The 20,898-nt window shown below is 42.7% G+C and overlaps 1 long non-coding RNA gene across 2 annotated transcripts in view; it reads right to left on the bottom strand.

Annotated features, from left to right (window-relative positions):
* Positions 1-20,898, bottom strand: part of LOC146870719 (uncharacterized) — an 86,498-nt gene that overhangs the window by 44,983 nt on the left and 20,617 nt on the right. For both annotated transcript variants that reach the window (XR_014959444.1, XR_014959443.1), the window contains exon 2: positions 17,006-17,130. This is a non-coding gene — a long non-coding RNA (uncharacterized LOC146870719). The remainder of the gene's footprint in view (positions 1-17,005; positions 17,131-20,898) is intronic.

Genomic DNA, 20,898 nt, shown 5'->3' on the forward strand with positions numbered 1-20,898 from the left:
CGAGAGGGCAAGAGAGGAAAGCCGCCGGATATAGCATAGACACAAGATTTGGACCAGTTAATGATCAAACCAGAGTTCTTGCCGAAGGAAGTGAGGATGTCAAAGAGCACACTGAGTGACCTACGTGGTGAGGTGAGGTACAAGAGAATGTCGTCCGCGTACAACGAAACACGATCCTCGAAGCCAGGGGCACACTGGATCCCTCTTATTGACGGTTCCCAACGGAGCCAAGCAGCGAGCGGTTCCAGAGCTAACGCGAAGAGCAGGGGAGACAACGGACACCCCTGCCTAGTGCCCCTCCCAAGAACGAAGGGCCGGGAAACCCTCCCGTTAACGACCACCTGTGCCAGCGGGGCAGCGTATAAGAGTTTAACCCAATTAATAAATGGCCTGGGGGGCCGAGAGGGCCCTGGGAGGGTAGCGATCCAACTCGCCAGAAATCACGGAGTTAAAATCCCCACCCACAATCAGGAGACTATCAGGAAGTTCAAGTAACATGCGACCCACATCAGAGAAAGTGGAGGTCTGGAGGCCCGGGGGAACATAGACCGAAACCAATGAAAGAGTTTGCCCCTCCCACCGCCCAGTCAAAGACGCATAGCGCCCTCTATCATCAAGAGTAACTTTGTCAATCTCAAGCGGGAGGGAGGAGCGCAGCAAGATGCCCACCCCTCTGGAGCCAGTGGTGAAGCCAGAGTGTGCGACCAGTCGGTAGCCCCCCCTGTTCATAGCATGACATACATTTCCCACCAAGTGCGTCTCCTGAAGAAATACCACATCAGGGGCCAATCGACGCAGATATTGCAACACAACCCCACGTTTGATACGGTCCCCCAATCCGTTGACGTTCCAAGACATCAGTTTCAACCCGTCCCCCCCCCATCCCAACACAAGAAGCTGGAGTCCCCGGGCACGCAGCCAGACACCTGAAACTGAAAGAAAACAATAAGACCGCCTTGAAAAGAAAAAACACACAACCCATCCACCACAGCCACCCTCACACCATTACCACCCCCCCCACCCTGCACCCCTGCGGACTATACAGCCCCCCCAACTTGCAGTGTGCCTGTCGCCCTAACAACCCTATGCTACAAGAAGACCCTAGAGGAGGAAAGGGACCCGTCTCCAACCGCACCCAGACGAATCATTAATAGGCAAAATATACAATTGAAGTAGAACCTGGCTGAGCACAGAAGGAAATGTCAAAGTAAAGGGCGAAAAATTATTCCTGCAGAGGCCCACCGCCCTCGGCACCGCCAGTACGCCCAGTTCGGTCTCCCGGTTCCGGCAGGGAATCCAACCAGTCACTCACTGTGTCGGGGCGTTCAAAAAAGAGAGTCCGATCTTCATATTCCACACGAAGCCTGGCAGGGAAAAGCATAGAGTATTTGATGTCCAGATCTCGAAGACGGCGCTTCACCCCCTGAAAGCTCATTCTCTGTTTCTGAACGAGTTGGGTGAAGTCCGGGAAGAGGTTGACGGAGGAATTCTCATACTTAACTGGGCCGTGCACCCTCGAGGCCTGCAAGATCGCATCCCGGTCTCTGTAATGAAAAAGTTTTGCAATGATAGGCCTCGGGGGAGCGCCTGGTCGAGGCCTACCGCCCGGGACACGATGGGCACGCTCCACGGCGAAGAATGTGCTCAGGCCTGAAGGAGCAAGATGATTGAGGATGAGATCCTCGACCATAAGGTCCACCGGACGATTGTTGGAAGTCTCCGGTACACCTATGACACGGATATTGTTGCGTCGTGCCCGTCCTTCGAAATCCTCCAGCCGCCGGGACATCGCGTCGTTTGCAGACTTTAGATCGCCAAGAGTTGCCTGGAGGTCTGATACATCCGTGACAAGAGTGGACGTCCTCAAGTCCAACGATTGAACCCTCTCGTTAGTCTTAGAGAGATCCGCCCGGATTAACGTAACATCAATGGCAACCGTGTCAATTTTACGGGCCAGAGCCTCGTACTGCTGGGCGATGGACTCCCTTATGCCGTTGATGGCGCCCATAACGTCCTGCAGTGACAATTCCGCGGAGACGGACGGACCCCCACCTGACTCCTCCGTGACGGCACCCGCCGGCCCGGGGGTCCCTTTACCCTGGGTATAGCGATCCATGATGTTAGTCTGGACAGTTCCTCCAAGCAGGGATGTCTTGGTCTTCCGTTTCTCGGGATCCCCCTTGCCCCCCATGTTGGGCGATGTTCACCGGTGGGGTACGCCCGGACCGATAGCAAATGGGCACCAGCAGATCAGACACCGACTGTCCGGGAGCCCGCTCGGGAGAGTTGAGAAAAAGGGGGCACAAATCAGTCTGGTACCAAGGCCGGAGGACGCCCCAGCCGTGCGAAGTAGCTCCTCGATCAGGACAAGCAGAAGTGCAAAAGCGAAACTGAAAGTGGGTGCGCGGTCATTGGCAAGGCTCCGATGCCGTTGTTGTTCAACTACTCCCCGGCCCCACGGGTCACCAAAGCACCGGGCACAGCTTCCAGGTGGGCCTCCAAAATACAAGACGCTGTATTTCAGGTCGCCCCGGTCCGATTTTCGTTCTGAGAAGAGTTATGGATTCAGCCAAGGTTCATCTTCCAGAATCTGTCCACAAATCCAGGATAGTGTCAGGATAAGTTGCGAGGAGCGGCAAGGGTCCGTGGAGCCCTGTGCTCACGCGACCATCTTGGATGCGCGCGAAGCTCCTCCATGTCTTGCACCTTTAATAGAAACATAGTGCACATACACAGCCCAACTTAAACATGCCAACACTTTCAATGGTTTCACAACAGAGGGTCAGTGACAGCATTTTCTTTTATTTGTTTGGTTTTAGATGTGCTATTTAAAAAAACAAAAAACACAGCTATTACATAGAAAACTGATGCCGTGGGACTGCCCTAACCACATATTAGGTGCCCCACCCTTTGTGGGCTCTTGTCAATGGCCCATTTTGACTATGCTTTAAAACATGATTGACTCCTCAACTATCCCAGTCTTTGCTGGACAGATAAGAGAGGCCCAGAAGCAGTGTGTTCACGCTGCATGTCATTCTGCTGCCTGCATACAGAGCCCTCACCAATGGTAGTGAGGCTCCAGGAGAGGTAGTTCTTATGATTCATAAGTCAATATTACTATCATTCAGTGCACCTGGGTGAGCACGACAGCCTCAGCCCAGCCCCCCCTTGCTTCTGTCTATCCCTCTGCCTCAGTCTCTTACTCTGGAGACAGATACGGTTCTTTCAGTTTCAGTATTGGTAATGCTGGCAGAGTTGAGGTCGCATATCATTTGCACCGTCTCAAATGTCAAGCTTATCCATATATTTATTAAATAACAGAAACTGAAAGGTCGGGGCTTTCAGTTGGAGGGCCAGAGCACATTATGGCCCTGGCAGGGCCCCACTCCCCCTCCGCCCCCCATGGCTACGGCCCTGCCTGGGTCCCTCTGCTGTGGGCCTTGCTCTGCGAAGGGGTGCCAAATCCAGTCCTGGGACCTTAGAAGTGAGTTTTTGTGCCACAACCAGGAAACCGATGTGTCGACTCCAAAGTGTCATTATGGAACCGGTGCATCCCTGCAAAACTGACGCATCGCCACTGCGTGCACTAAAGTCGTGGACACCGTTCACCAAGTGCACGACGTCACAACCTCAACTTTCAACTAAGCCCGACTATGCCGCAGCACCTCCGATGAACCACTGCTGCATGAGTCTCGGACACCGCATACCGACATTCGTAGTGTACCATCCCGACTCTGACCCATTCCAGGCTCTGCAAGTCTTTCGACCAATGCATCGCCTTCACTTCAGCCCAGCGGTTCGACTACGACACAACGAAATTGATGCACACTGCGCTCCTGACATTGACATATCACTGTTGCTGCACCGCCTTTGGAAACCAAAGCCTCGCACATCCAACTGATGCATCACCTCCTTTGCGCAACACATCGTCCCCGGATGCCAACGCCTCAACAACCTTGCACTTCCTCCAGCATCCGACATATCACAAACCATATTAAAATAACACCAAAACAAATGAAATCCTATCACTATACCCAGATTCTTTTTAAGTGTTTAGTGAAATCTAGCACCTAAAAGATCAAAATGTCAACTGTGTGTATCTGGTTGCGTGAGACCGTGACAGAGTCAAAAGTTAAGGTTGACCACAATGGAGCACAAGTCAGATACACAAGGTGGATTGGGCCTGGTCTTGGCTGAACTTCGGACTGAGGTAAATTTTTGAAGAAAAAGTCCAGGAGAAGGTAGAGTGCAGCGGGGCAAGGCAGCAGGCTGCATCCAAAGAGGAGTCATCATCACCGGGAAGCACTGGATGAAGTCTCAGTGAAGCCATTGACAACAGAATGAAAGAGCTCTGAGCAGAAATAGAAGGATTTCCAGGCTGAGGAGTTTGTCGTTATCAATGGGGAGCTGGTCACCATCGAGCCCGGTAAAGGTTTTTACCTTCAAACTTCAGCAACTTTTTAACAGCCAAAAACCTCCAGCGGGACACAGCTCCAAGCTGTAGCAGAAGAGGGCTCCATGAAGCCAGACACTGTCACTGAGAGATCTTGGTGAACAGGATTTGCTGCTGCGTAGAATAATGTAGCAGGAGCTACTGCAATGTCAAACCAACTGGCAATGCACCTTGGGTGGATCGACTGTTAGGTAGCTCTTTGTCTTCTTCAGTTCTTCTGGTACATTCTGTGATCTCTAACACCACTTTCAAGAGTACAGGACCTGGAAGCCACCACTTGGTGGGGGGGGGGACTAAAATTCACTCCATCAAAGAAGAGGTGCTGAGTTCAAGGTCTCTGGAGCTTTTTATGCCCCTGTAGTTCACACAGAAGGCCAGCCAACTATCCCTTGGACTCATGTCTGGTGGTCCTGTGTTCATGAAGATAGTCCAGTTCTCCTTCAACTTACAAATATACAACAATATCTCAACCGGATTCATTGAAAATAATTAGGCTTGTTGTGTGCAAGACATTACAATAGAAGAACAAAGGTGAGAGACTCCAAATTATTTGCTGAATGTGCTCTTAGGTATCATATATTTAGAAGATTGGAATATACATAACAGTTATGACAGCACTGTTAAGCATGTATGCAGTGGCAACCCAAAGGAAGTGCACATTGTGCTCGTGATAGAACATGACAGCGCAAGTGACAACGTGAGAAAAACACAGCGCAGGGCGCCAAAAGATTTTTGCTGATGTGGGAGGGTCGATGGCGTTTCGATCCTTTCAAGTTAGGATCATCATCAGGGCCGGGTAGCCAATTGATGAGTGCTGTGGCATGAAGAGATCAGTGCACGCGGGAAGAAGGGCTGATTTAGGATGCCAGGAAGGCGTCGTAGGACGTCAGCTGTGTAGGGCTGATCGTACAAGTGAAATCATCCAGTGGAGGAGTGAGGGGTTGTTTGGAAATTGAATATTCGCTGCAGGGTCGGAGCCCCGATCCGCTGCACAGGAACCGGGAGGAGTCCTCGGTGGGGCGTTCAGAGCGAGGGAATGAATCCAAGAAAATCCGGGGAACGAGTATCGCCGGGCCACCACGGACGTGTGCGGGTTTCAGCCGGTGTCTCCTTCAAGCATCAAGGCAGGCCTCTCGAAGCAGGGAAGTCCTCTGGTGAGCAAGGCATTCCTCAAGCAGCAGGGCAGTCCTCTGGTAGCAGCAGAACAGACCTCTAGGAACCAGAGAGAGGATGTGGCCTAACAGCTAGATCGGTTGACCTCAGAGTAGGAGAACCGGGTTCGAGCCTCGGCAGGGATGCTCAACATCCTGTGAATCTGGGCAAATCACTAAATCTCCCTGTGCCTAACAAAAATGAATGTGTCCTTCTGTAAGGCAACTAGTGCTCATGTAAGAAGTCTGATACCTGTGGGTCTAGTTCATGCTATATAAAACTAAAAAAATAAAAAAGGCAGGCCTCAAGCAGCAGGGCGGTCCTCTAGGGGTCCAGGAAGTCATTCTGAAGTCTTCCACAAGTTCAGAAGTATACTAAAGAGGTGTTCTGGAGGTGCAATATTTATACCTAGAGCCAGCCTTTGAAGCTAGGGAATTTCCCATGCTACCGTCACATCTGGTTCTGGAAAGTTCTTCCCTTAACCTTCCAAAAAGTCTGGGGTGGAAAAAGTTCGGTGCCAGGTTCCCTGGTTTGTGTGCTGGAGGCAGCCCTTTGAACTGTAGGTGGGCAGGGAACAGCCAAGTCTGCCAACATCTAATCCCTTTTTGTCTCACTGGGAAGAATACACAAAGCCCAACAGCTAAGCTAATCGCAGTCACATGACCAGCCCATCCAAGAACCATGCATCAGGCGTTAGACTAACGCATTTTAGAGTGGTGGCCCGCATCACCGCACTGAAATACATTGTCACACATTTATAGCACCTCCAGAGCAAGCTGGAGCAGAGCGCTGCTAATTAAACCACACTGACAGAGTAAAGGCTTTTAGCTGACAGCAGCGCGTCTGCACTGCTTGCAGCAGGCTTGAAGTCTGAGTCAACTCGCTCAGCTGCCTACAAAGTATAACAAGATATTTACCCGACACTTTAGCACAGCACCTCTGATTAACTCAGGACGTCACAAGCATAGTTGCCCAATCCCTGCTGCTGAGACAGCCTGCTGAGACAGCCTTGCAGGGAACACTGTGCGGGAAGCACACCTATAGGCTTCAGGCGCGCTATAGTTTATCTTTGGAAGCCTGCCTCACAGCTGGGAGCCTGCCTCCACTGCTGAAACTCCCACCGCATTATGCCTCGCAAGCCAGATGGGACTTAGGAGCGTATTGATCACCGGGACCGAATCCCAGCTGACTTGTGGCGGCCACCGGAGAGGTGGCCTGGTGCCTTAGCACTGCAGCCTGGCCCCCAGGTTAGTGATTTTCACAGCTTCAAAGCCTGGCAGCTTTCTGTAATGTAATTCCTTTCGTAATTCACATCTCTTTCTCTGATATCAAGGTATGAGGTCCTGTGTCTTTAATAAAGCTACCCGTGCCAGGTATGAAGAGTCCCATAGTCCATTCGTGTTGAGGATAGCATCAGGGGGTGTGTACCATAAAAACATAAAACACGAGTCTCGACTGGAATCTGTGATGAATGGAGGAATAAGGAAAAGGTGGACAGAGGGTGGACCGGAGACAGAGGTAGAGGAAAGACAAGGGACTCCTCCATTTGCAGTAACCAGGTGCATTCTGAAGATGACCTTCAGCAAACTGAGCAAACCTGAAAAAGGAACAGAGCACAAAGCTAATGCAGGGGTTATACAAATCTACTTTAAAACTTTTAATCTCGCACCACCTTCCAGGCACCTCATTGAATGGTTTCTCAGGAGTAGTTATTTCTATATGTCCCTCACTGTACTTCAATGTTCCAAAACCTTCTGGAAGCGCCAAGTTTTCACTGATGACACAGGCTCACCACACACTTTGCACTTTTCCCTTAAGTTAGACAGACGTCACAGACTCACAAGCAGCAAAAGCAGTCAGGCTCCTGCCATACTCAGCAAAGTAACCTTTTAGATGCATACTTCTTATTGGCTCAGGCAAGCCTTAAGAGCTGTCCCTCATTTTACACAGGTCTTCTAGTTCAGGCCTCAAAGAACAGCGCCATTTCTTGTACCATCAGGCCTTGGACAGCAGGTCTACATTTATTACACTGATTGTATATGCTCAGGTTTTAAACAGATGTTCAATTCTGCAGGGTACACAGAACCCACAGGTGCTATCATCTGCATCACATAGGGCCTAATGTTCATAGAATACATCCTGTAAAAAGTGGTTGCAATTTATTGAAGGCATTGGGTTTTTGCGAATCAACATATGTTAAAACATGTTGTTTCACAAAATTCTAATTAGTAGGGGGCCATAATTTAACCTACCTCTTTATTATGTATGAGGTATTTGTGTTTAATTAATTAATAATTGGTTGATTATTAATGTTAATTAATTTATTGATATTTAATTAGGGTATTTTATATTTTTTGTGTGGGTTTTACTGTTTTAGGGGTAAAGGGTGGGGAATAAATTAATTTTACTTACTTTATAATTAGAGCTCCCGGTTTTATGGTATTTATTTTTTTGACATTTCCGTCTACATTTATCCATATTTCTTTTTTGCTAATTTAGTATGTTTTTATCCTTATTTAATTTGCTGTTTTGTGGAAAAATCAAGCAGAAATTAGTATATTTACACATTTATTTAACCGATAAATATGCACTCATGCTTGAATGCCTGCCAGGTTTCAGTGCTGTGACACCCGCAGAAGGTACATCAATGCCCTTATATGAAAATATGCAAATTTCTTCATCAACCTTGTGTATATTTACTGCTGTTAAAGCCTCTTTACTTAAATTCCTTATTTTTAACCCCCTTAACTATCAATCCACACAGCTATTAGCCTGGCAATCATGGCAGACAGTATTTAGAATTACTTAAAAAGCAACCCAATTTCCGTTTTTATCCACATTTTAAAATAAATACAGACAAGAAAATAAATGTTTCAGTCTGTATTTATCTGCAAAAATCAGTGAAAACGGAAAACAGGGAGCCCTATTTATAATTAGTTTTTCTATACTATTAATTTTTTAATTGAAAATATGTTTTAATTGCGTAATTATTTGTTTTACAGTTTAAGTTTACCAGTGGTTTGTGTGGGCTGTAGAGGTAAAGTGTGGGAAGTTTATTAATTTTTATGTTTTTTAATTAATAATATTTCTTTAATTGGTAATTAATTGTTAATTAGGTAAGTACATTTTGTTTATAAAATTTAGATGTGGGATGTGAATTGTGTGGTATTATAGGGTAGGAAATAAAAAAAGTAAATTTTTGATTCTAAATAATTTCTAATAAAAAATATTTATTTGTTTGGAAATTATTTTTTATTTTATTTAATATAATATTAGTAGGTATTTGTCATATGCATTTAACATTATAATATGTTTTTCTAAATTTGTAATAATAAATATATTTGTATTTTAATGTTTAATATATTTATATATAGTTTTATTTATTTTGTTTTTTTAAATAATTTTATTGTTAATATTTTTTTTGTTTTTTCTTTTGAACTGACTGGCGTGAGAATATTAATTGTTACCCCTTTGCAGTCCAACATTTTCCCTACTGTTGCACTGACTGAAGTGGGAACAGTAAATTTTGTCTTGCCACTATCTAACACTTGTCCTACTGTTGGCATCGGGGATAGTAAGTTTTACCCCTCCGCTATCCAACACTTTCCCTACTGTTACACTGATTGGAGTGGGATTAGGATATTTTATCCTGCCACTATCCAACACTTTCCCTACTGTTGCACTCACTGGAGTGGGAATAGTAAGTTTTAACCCTCCGCTATCCAACACTTTTCCTACTGTTGCACTCATTGGAGTGTAAATAGTACGTTTTAACCATCCGTTATCCAACATTTTCCCTACTGTTTCACTCATTGGAGTGGGAACAGTAATTTTTACCTCTCCGCTACCCAACACTTTCCCTACTGTTGCACTGACTGAAGTGGGAATAGTACGTTTTACCTCTCTTCTATCCAACACTTTTCCTAATGTTGCACTCATTGGAGTGGGATTCATAATTTTTACCCCTCTACTATCCAACACTTTCCCTACTGTTACACTCACTGGAGTGGGAATAATAAGTTTTACCCCTCCGCTATCCAACACTCTCCCTACTGTTGCACTAATTGGAGTGGGAATAGTAATTTTTACCCCATGTAATCCAGCACTTTCCCTACTGTTGCACTCACTGGAGTGGGAGTAGTAAGTTTTAACCCTCCACTATCAAACACTTTCCCTACTGTTGCACTCATTGGAGTGGCATTAGTAATTTTTACCTCTCCGCTATCCAACACTTTCCCTACTGTTGCACTCACTGGAGTGGGAACAGTAATTTTTACCCCTCCGCTATCCAACACTCTCCCTACTGTTGCACTCACTGTACTGGTGAATTTAGGTTTAAAGCTTTTTAAATAGTTTAATGCTTTCATTTATATTATAATGTTTTTTTTAAATAGATTTTTTACAATATTTATATATATATATTTACATGTATATATATATATATATATATATAACTACATATATATTACTATATATATGTGTATATTTTTAAAATGATAAAATAAATTAAAATTAATTGTTTATTTATTGTTTTAAAGTAAATATGTATATACAGTTTACAAATATTGCTATTTGATGATTGCATACCACACCCCCCTCTGTACGTTAATACATTCACCTTGGCATAGAGCACATTACTTGGGATACACTGAGTCTGGATGTCCCATCTCTACCCCAGCGGTATTCCTAATTACTTATGTTTTCTATTTTTAGAGTGACTTTCTAACTCAATTTTCATTTTAGGAATTTATTCGCCTTATGTTGCTAGCTATTATTGTTTAGCTATCGATGTATGTTTTCGCATTTTTTCACATACAATTGTATTTTGCAAAGTCACGGTGAAAACTTCTATGTCTATGACATTGTTGGTTGCCATGGCAACCAAAGGTAAATGGTGGAGGTATTTGTATGGCTGACACTGACAGAACATTTCATGCAGTGAGCAAGGCGGTTTTACCGCCGAAACGCGTCTGACCTGGGTTTGAAATAAATCGCCTTCTGTGCCAAAATATTTCACGGTGTTGGTGCCTGTTTGTGGAAAGACGATCAGGTTGTTATTATATTGAAGAGGTTCGCCGGGACCTGGACACCAACCCTCCTCGATCTGGAGCACTGAGTTTACGCACCCAATTGTCACAGTTCCTAACGGAAGAATACTCAGCGCCCCCCAGCAGCGACAGCACACGATCAATTTCACGAACGAAAAGCACCCGAGACGCCGTCGAATTGGAGAGTGACTGATCGGTGTGGGAGCCGGAGGGCATTCGCATTATCAGGTAAGCTCCTCTTAGCGGCTAGTTTCGGTGTGCTGAGTGATATCGTAGCGGTGCCTGCTGGGAGAGGTAGTCCCGTATAGCTAAGAAAACGGGCAGTGAATGACACAGAAGGTAATTGTATATTTCAAACAATGGCCGAGGAATGGGTAAAAGAGCGAGAGGAGGCAGCATTGGATATTTTCAACGATAAGGATGATGGCATGGAACAAGCGCGGTCTGCTTATAAAGGAACTGAACCACTGGAAATAAACAACAGTGCGAGAATACTTAATGAGCTAGAAAAACTCCGCAAAAATGAGATAGCCAAATGGTGGGAATGCAAGTCCCTACAGAGATATATGGATGTGGGGAGAATCCCCAGAGGGCTCTGGATTCTGGTAGCACCGACATATGAAAACCCCGACCCCGAAATGCTCAAGGATTGGGCTGACAACAGCGCTGAGTCCTCACGGAGAATGCTTCAGATTTTGATTAAATATGCCGAGAGTGACCGCAAAGCAATGCTAGCCAAGATCGAGGCATTGATAAAAGAGCTAGAGAATTGCGAAAATCAAGAAGAAATCAAAAAGAAATTGGGGGAAATGAATACTAGACTAACAAAGCATGAGGATTCGATCAAAGAGAGAAAGGCAACAAAATTCCAAAGAGACAGGAATGATTACATGCAAGGCAGAGTGTACACATTCTCCCAAAAATTTGAAAACATACGAAGACAGCAATTATCAAATACTGCCGAAATGTTACACAAAAACACAGACCCTAGTGTGTCAGAATTGAGCTCTGAAGTGGAGTCAGAAACGGAACAACTAAGTGATTTGGCTCAAAGACGCAAACCGCCGACAGTAATCCAGGAACTGGGTTTTTTACGCTTAGAAAGACTGACAAACCTGCGCCCGCGGCCCACACGCCAGGACAAACAAAAAGACACATCCCAGGAACAACAAAGGGTAGAAAGAGAAAAAACAGGCGCTGGGGCAAGCGGCACACAAACACAACAACAACAGAAAACAAACAAACAACAATACAGAAGAAACAAGCGCAGATAATTGACAAAGAAAAATATAACGGAAGCAGAGACAGCGAAAACACAGTTATAAATCTAACAACAATGGATCTCACCGAAATTGAACAAAAAACTCTCGCATTGGGCTTATCATATTGCGAAAGAACTAATTTTGACTACTCGCAAACACGGACAGACCTTTTTCAGTTTGTGAGAAAATTAAAGCTGCAAAAATACTTTATGAACAGTGGTAATAAAGACTCACAACAAATGGTCTTTGATGTAACACACACGGAAGTGTCAATGACAGACGAAACCTTGTTACGGGATCTTCTACTCATGCAACAAGAAAATCAAGACATAACAGATATTGATACTACTATTGACTTTTAAGAAATACGAAACCCCATCCTCACACCATTCAAACCTAAATCCGTATTTACACCGATGATGCCCAAGGATGGTTTGGATATCTTTGCGGAGAATGTGATTAAAGATCTCAAAATATTGGCGCTCAAAAGTGACAAAGAATTCGCCAAGACACGTAATACAAACAGAACGAATTACAATAAAGTTATGAGTAAAATTAAGGAACATCAGGATATAGTAGTCAGATGGTCTGATAAAGGGGGTAATGTTGTCCTGTGGCCCCTAGAAGACTTTAACTTGGAGGCAATGAAACAGCTCAATGACAAGGACTGCTACTGCAGGATAGCGCCAACGGTTATAGTAGGCATAAAGGAAAAATATCATAAAACCTTATATGAATGGAAAAGTGCGAATTTAATCACCAAATCAGAATTCGATTATCTGAAAATAGACTATCCAGTAACACCGCAACTGTACCTAATTCCGAAGATTCACAAAAACGCAATCAACCCACCTGGCAGGCCAATCATTGCAGCAATTGGGAGTTTATTTGAAAACACTTCTCGGTTTATCGACTTCTTTTTACAACCACTGGTCTGTGAATTACCATCTCACATTAAAGACACTGGCGATTTCCTAAGCAAGATATTCGATGTCAATTGGAAGGAGGACTATGTTTTGATGACCCTTGATGTTAACTCGTTATATACGAGCATCAGACATAAGGATGGCCTTAATGCTTTGAAGCAGTATTTAAACACTAGACCAATACACATGCAAGAACATTCCCTTATGCTGCTATGTATGGCAGAATGGTGCCTGGAAAACAATGTGTTTATTTTTGATAAATTGTTTTATAAACAACTACAGGGCACTGCCATGGGTACTTGCTTCGCCCCCAGCTATGCTAATTTGCACATGGGCTGGTGGGAGGAGCAAGTACTCATGAAGGGACACAAAACTGCCATGACTGAAAATGTGAACATCTATGTACGTTACATCGATGATATATTCATACTGTGGCAGGGAACTGAGGAAAGTGCCAAAGTCTTTGCAAATGAATTGAACAACAACAGTCTTAACTTATCATTTACTAGTCACACCAGCAAAAACTGCATTCAGTTTCTTGACATTGAAGTATATATTGAAAACAACTGCCTACAGACCAGAACATATAGGAAAGACACCGCAGGAAATGCCATCCTTCACGCAGATAGTTTTCATCATAACAGCGTTAAGGAAGGTATCCCTTATGCAGAATGTCTCAGAATGAGACGCAACTGCAGTACGGAAGAGGGTCTCAAGAAATCTACTAACGAACTGTTTAGTAGACTACAGAGCAGAGGATACAAAGTAGAAACCCTAGATAAAGCCAGAAACAGAAGTGAGCTGCGAACAAGGGAAGATCTTTTGTTCAAGAAACAAGAACATAGAGTAAGTAAAGAGGCTAGCATCCCGAGATTGATCACAGGATTTAATGCATACCACACTACACTTAGAAAAATCCTGCGCAAACATTGGCAGACAGTCCGCAGTGACCCGGTTTTGGGACTTAAATGCCCTAAAACCCCGGCCATTAGCTTCAGAAAAGCTAAATCTATGCGCCAGGAATTGGTACGCAATTCACCTTCTGTAGCGAAAAGTCAAACTTGGCTACAATCACCCAAAGGCTTCATTAGGTGTAGTAGATGCAAAGCCTGCAGACACGGCACCAATACCAAGTCTGTTACCATGCCTTTCAGACATTCACCATACCTTATCCGTGGCAGCTTTAATTGCAAAACGGACTTCGCCGTGTACGTGTTACAATGCACATGCCCGAAAATGTATGTTGGCAGCACGATCCACCAGGTTCACGTTCACATTTTGCAACACCTGAGAGCAATTGCGAATGATGACCAAACATACCCAGTGGCACGTCATATCAACTTGTGCCACGGAAGCAAGACCCAGGACCTCTCCTATTTTGTGATCGACAGTGTCCCTAAAAATCCTAAGGGAGGTAACAGGCAACTGGCATTACGGAGATTGGAATCAAGATATATCATTCTCCTTAATTCCAAAATCCCACATGGGATGAATGCCGATGAAGCGCTTAATGTCCATCTCTGACTCTTTATTTGAGGAGATTGGCCACTCCGTCTGAACCCTTTCCTCGTAGCATGTGTGTTCCAACTCTGACATTATGTTATCCCACTGCACATTTACCTGGAATACCGCCCCACTTTACATGTGTTTATATTCCAAGTTATTCTTTGTTCAGGTACAGTAGGAGGGTACAATGCAATACATTTTCTTTTTCCAGCCAGCCATTACAGATCGTATAAGTTTTATTTTGCCCACTTGGGCGGGAGATCTGCTTATGTTTGTGTTTATATTTCCCCTCTTTAATTAGGCACTATTGCTTAGCATTAGGGGCTCAGTATGGTGACACACAACCTACTTTTTCCTTTTTAATTCTACAGATAGAGGCACTTGCCATCTATGCTGGTCCCATCATTTGGGTGCAAGGAAATACTTAGAGTGGCAGTCTCCAGTTTCTTTACTTTGCACTATGATTTCCATTCCTCTCTTGTAATATGAGATTGTACAACTAGCGGAGATTTTTTACGAAGCTTATTATTAGGCCGGTGGAGTTTACAAATATTGCTATTTGATGATTGCCTACCACACCCCCCTCTGTACGTTAATACATTCACCTTGGCATAGAGCACATTACTTGGGATACACTGAGTCTGGATGTCCCATCTCTATCCCAGCGGTATTCCTAATTACTTATGTTTTCTATTTTGAGAGTGACTTTCTAACTCAATTTTCATTTTAGGAATTTATTCGCCTTATGTTGCTAGCTATTATTGTTTAGCTATCGATGTATGTTTTCGCATTTTTTCACATACAATTGTATTTTGCAAAGTCACGGTGAAAACTTCTATGTCTATGACATTGTTGGTTGCCATGGCAACCAAAGGTAAATGGTGGAGGTATTTGTATGGCTGACACTGACAGAACATTTCATGCAGTGAGCAAGGCGGTTTTACCGCCGAAACGCGTCTGACCTGGGTTTGAAATAAATCGCCTTCTGTGCCAAAATATTTCACGGTGTTGGTGCCTGTTTGTGGAAAGACGATCAGGTTGTTATTATTACATATACATGTATATATATATATATATATATATATATATATATATATATATATATATATATATATATATATATATATATATATATATATATATATATATATATATATCCAAAGAAAATCCTAGGGCTGGTCCAGTAACACTGGCGCAACACCAAGGCACAGACTCCACAAGTGATGATGAATCAAGTGTCTTTATTCCAACATAAAGATATCCAAAAGTGACGCGTTTCGGCCGCCAGACATGCAGCCTTGTTCACATATAGAATATTATGTATGTGTGCTACATTTTTTTGAAATTAAGTTTATTTGTTATATTTGTTAAAATGTATATTATATCACTTTATTTTTTTTAATTAATTAGATTATTTAATACATGTAATTTTTATATATATATATATAATATATATAGATATTTTGTAGAACTATATTTTTAACATTGATATTTCTTTCTCAATATTTTTGTACTTACCTATTTAAGTATAGGGAGTCGATATTTTTGCATTCTATATTTTTTCATCAATATTTTTTACTTCTATATTTTTTACATCGATATTCTGTCAGTGAACCTTATTATAGGAAGAAGTAAAGGTGGATGTGGGTAAGATATCTAAGTGCAAAGATACCGGGGCATGATCAGAAATTAAAATAGAACCATATCATATCATTTAAAACTTTATTTAAATCTTTTTATCGATCCATAAAAGTACAGAATAGAGCCAATATCTGTTGAATGCAAGGATTGAGTTAGTTGATGTGAAATAAAAACATAATCAATTCGGGATTGTGTATGATGTACTGGGGAAAAAAATGCATACTTCCGTAAATTGGGGTTACACAGTCTCCAAGCATCTGTAAGGTGATGTCTTCAAAAAGCTTGTGTAAAAGCTTTTTGTGCTTTGTTTGGATTGTAAGGAGATGAAGAATTTCTATTCAAGAAAGGATCAGCAAGTAAATTACAGTCACCTGCAAGGGCTAGGTTGTAATCTGGAAGTTGTAAAAGTCTTTGTGAGATTAGGGACCAGAATTGATAGTCAGGTGCATTAGAACAATCGGAATCTTATCAATACACAATTTAAGTAATAACCACCTTCCCTCCTCATCTATTTCCTGAGAGATCAGCTGAGCTTTTAAAGACTTATGGCACAATATTACAACTCTATGTTTTTCCCCATAGCAGGGGAAAATAAAACTTACCCCACCCATCCCCCCTCAGTTTCATGGCTTCAATGTCAGATAAATGAGATTCCTGCAGGAAAGCTATGTGCGCACCAAGCTTTGACAGGTGAGAAAGAACTTGTCTTTTGATTGGAGAATTCAAACACCTGACATTCCAGGAGACCATTGTCAAAACCCTTTCAAAAATGCAAATTGAAGATAACAATCAGACCTCAGTGGAAAGATACTGTAATAGAGCCATACAAATAATAAAGGAAATAACAGCTTAGAAAAGAGAAGAAAAATGAGAAGATCCAATAGAAGAAAGAACACAGGGAAAAGAAGAATGAAGACTAGAAAGAAAAATGAGACAATGAGATACAAAAAAATAGAATCCAGTGTTAGCTTGAAGAAAAAATAACAAACAACCAACCAACCAAAAAGGGAAACATACCTAACAATAATTTGATGAAGGTAGGGAAGACCACAATGAGAAGGCATCACGTCCGATCCACAAGGGGGGACATAGTGCAGAAGGTATAGCGCAACATAGACGGGCAACGAAGACAACCATAACATCTGCAAGAAAAAGGAGAACAATGTAAAAATGTTAAGCCTTGAAAACATACTAACATACAAAAATCCATAACGATAAATCAGCAACAACAATTAGAAAGGAATTATATATATAAATAATGAAGAGGGCAAAAAAATAAACACTACAATATAGTATAATCCCTTAATGAGACGGATACTTGTAAGTCATTGTTTTATTATTGTACATGACTTTGAAAAGGCATGGATGAAAAAGTCGGAACCGGGCTACATGGCACGATGAGAAGGTCTCACATTCAAAAAGTTCCTGCGCCTGCCTGCAGTGCTTTTAGTGTAATCCTGGGGAAAATGGAGATCGTGGCCTGACCCAATATTTATTTCGATACATCTAGTGGCAGAAGTAACCTGCATAAGCTCCGTATATTCTAAAAAATACAATAAGACACTTCTAGGTCTCTTGGAAGGTGAAGCACTCGAAGGAGGACAACCCAGTCTGTGAGCTCTCTGAATGTTGAGTAACAGACTTTTTGGCAGTTGTAAATCTGGGGCAAAAAAGATTTAAAATTCTGTGCCCTCAGGAAGTCCATAAATACGAAGATTATTCCTCCGGTTTCTGTTTTCAAGGTCCTCGACCTACCATTGTAAGGAGGAAACCTGTGCCTGGAGAGAATTTACTTTAAGAGATGTATCATTAAAATTATTGAGTTGCTGCTCTGCCGTAGACAGACATTCCTCCATAAGCGACCATCTATCACTGAGTGTTTGTTGCTTGACTTTAGTGTCTTCCATAAAAGGGTGCAAAGCTCTAATGTCCTCCAGCAAACGTTCAAGCGAAACCACTATCGACTTAGTAGGAGAAGGCAGGTCTTTTTTAAGCCTCTTAACTGATAGAAGATTGAGGTGTCATGGTATTTAAAGTAGAAGAAGAAGAGGGTATACTCTTCTCCATTGCAATGGAAAGTGTTTGCACCAGTATGCACTTTCGTGAATTGCCCAGTAGAGACTTAAATACTGAATTAAGAGCTTTTGATCTGCCCATACGCTAAAATCTCAAGAAAGATGCAGTCAGTGTAAAGCAAGTATTATTGCAGGAAAAAAGAAAAAAGAAAAGAAAAAAGCTCTCAAAAATCAAAATAGAGATGACATAATACTATTTCTCCATGAAATGTGGGAAAATGCCTTAAAAATGAGAAACATGCCTCTAGATTGAGAAGAATGCCTTGAAGAAGAGTATGCCTTTAAATGACGAGAATGTCTTTAACTAAGCAGCAGTAGGCAGTCATCTGTTAAGTAATGCTTCGCCCTACATTCAAAATGGTGGCCATTCCTGAGAGCCGCTTAAATAATGATATACGTGCCCTCCCAAACTTCAAAAGGCATGAGCGCCGTGGCCATGCATTACTAAAGTATTTCAGGTGTCGGGAGGTAATTAAAAGTTGGGAAGCCGCCATCGCGCCTCCACCTCAAGTGCCACCGCCTGGAGCTTCACATGAACGCGGCCATCTTGCCCGAGTGGTGACCCATATTTTAATTAACACTCCTTCACATATTTCCATAGTTGAAACATGTAAACACAATTAATATCCCTGAGATTACAAGACTGCTCTTTCAATGGACTGTATTGAAGGTAACATTCCCAGCATGATGCCTAGTCTGATAAAGTGGACTAGTGTTTTAGCGACTGTTTCATGCAAGAGCCATGCAGGTGGACTCTTTAACAGTCTTGCGTCATTTCACATATTATAGCTCACTTCACATATTATAGCTCATTACCATACAACCTGTGTGCCCCAAGAAGTTGTTGTTCCATGTAATACCTTCTGAATTGTCCCTCGTGTAACCTGGTCATTTGTGTCTCTTGTTTACATCTCTCATAAACCATAGAGCAAATGAGAAAAATGTGATTTGTGGCATGAAAATGCATCAGAAATGTTATGTGCTTTTACAAGGTGGATTCTACTTCAGATGACCGCTCGCCTAACGGACTAACTCCATCACAAACGTGGCAGATACCCTGTCCACATGTGCCATTCATGAGGCCCTTAAACTTGGTCCCTTAAAGAAGTGTCCCAGAATGAAGTCAGGTGAAAATTAGGCCCACAAGCAGAAACTTCAGATAACAAGACATACTGAAGGACATTCATGAAACTTTTTCTTAGTTAACTGGGATCTGCTGTGCCTTGCTTTTATTATGGTTCAGCCTGTAATACATTCCAGTGACACTGCTGTTTGCAAAGCGGATTCATCCAGCTTTTGTTCATTTCACAGTGGTGGGGTTAGGAGTATCATTGAGACCTTTACCCATTCCTGTAAAGCATCCTGCATGGGCTGGGGCTGCTAGTGTTTACATTTTTGTTGTTCTTTATTGAAAAAGGATTGAAGTCAGAAGTTAGGGCAGCTTCATATCCCACTCTGTCTTCATTTGACAACAGATGCCACTCTTTCACCTTTCCTGAAATATTAGTCGGTGGAGGCACAGGTTGGTGAGCCTATGTAGCTGTCAGTTAATTATTTGTGCATGCGCATTTCACCACTCAGCCAGAGGGTCAATGAGTTTTATTATAATGGGCTGAGCTGACTATGCTTACCCTACAGTGCACTTGTAGAAATCTGCGTAGCCCGGCAGAGGAAGTTGATTTACGAGAAGCATTACAGTGTTGAAGCGACCACTGACTGCCTACCTCTGCTTCAACCTTTGGGGGTGACTGAGAGTGATATTGGCCCAGGTAGGCTGTGATAAATCAGCCCAGCCACTCCAGCCTACCAGGGAAACATTCAGAGCCCACAATAGCCAGTAACTGAACTAGAAACAGAACACCCCATAGACATTGCTTTATTCACAAAGCCCTATTTTAATTGTATACTAAGATCTTACTAGTGAAGCAGAAGCTGACAATTAACAATGTGCATAATATGGATCTACTTACAATTTACATGTGTACACGTATCTGATGTTGTTGCCTTGGAAACTATCTGTTAAAAGTGTTTTTTCTTGGCTTATGTTAAGTAGAGCTCAGCTAGGCCTCAACACCATTTTTTTACAAAACGGATGTCTCATCCTGCACATTCATTATTTATTATTTCTGCTGCATGTATTAATGCAAGTCATGTTTGCTTATTTCCGAATTTTGCTGTTTTCAAAGAAGATGTTTTGGCATGGGCTCAGTAATGTAACTTTTTTCAAGGTTTCTTCAGCTTGCCTGCTATATTGCTTTCATTCACAATAGTTCATTGTTGTTTTAGAACTTGCTAGGTCTCCCATTTATGGATAACATTAGCATAGAAGGGGGCTGAATCAATATTCAAGTAGTGGGATAGTGCTTGGATGGTAAGGCAATATGACATTTATTACGTCTGTGCCCTGGTATGCCGAAATTGTATTCTTTTGCTCAACCCATGATGACTCTGCAGTTTTCATTTTATTCTATGAGAAGATTTCCTATATAAACCCTCAAATCTGGGGCTGATTCACAGACCTTTCATATGCTACAAGGGATTCTGTCCAATTACTTACTGATTTTGCTGCTCATTGTGATTTAGAAGATTCTTGATTTTGCCCATAAATCTGTATTGCTGTGTTGCTAAGCACTTTCATGGCAATATCTTTATACATGTTACAATTTCGCCATAGACTAACCTTATTTATTGACTGTATTTTTGATATGTTGTTTTGGACCTTATCTCGGGACACATTGACTCATGAAATTGAGGTCCTTGAACCACCTATCCGTGGGCGTGCTACTGAGGCATGTTTTGGGATGTAAGATTATAGGGGTTCTCCGTGCCCACAAT

Source organism: Triturus cristatus, chromosome 1_1 (genome assembly GCF_964204655.1).
Source record: "Triturus cristatus chromosome 1_1, aTriCri1.1, whole genome shotgun sequence".
NCBI lineage: Eukaryota > Metazoa > Chordata > Amphibia > Caudata > Salamandridae > Triturus > Triturus cristatus.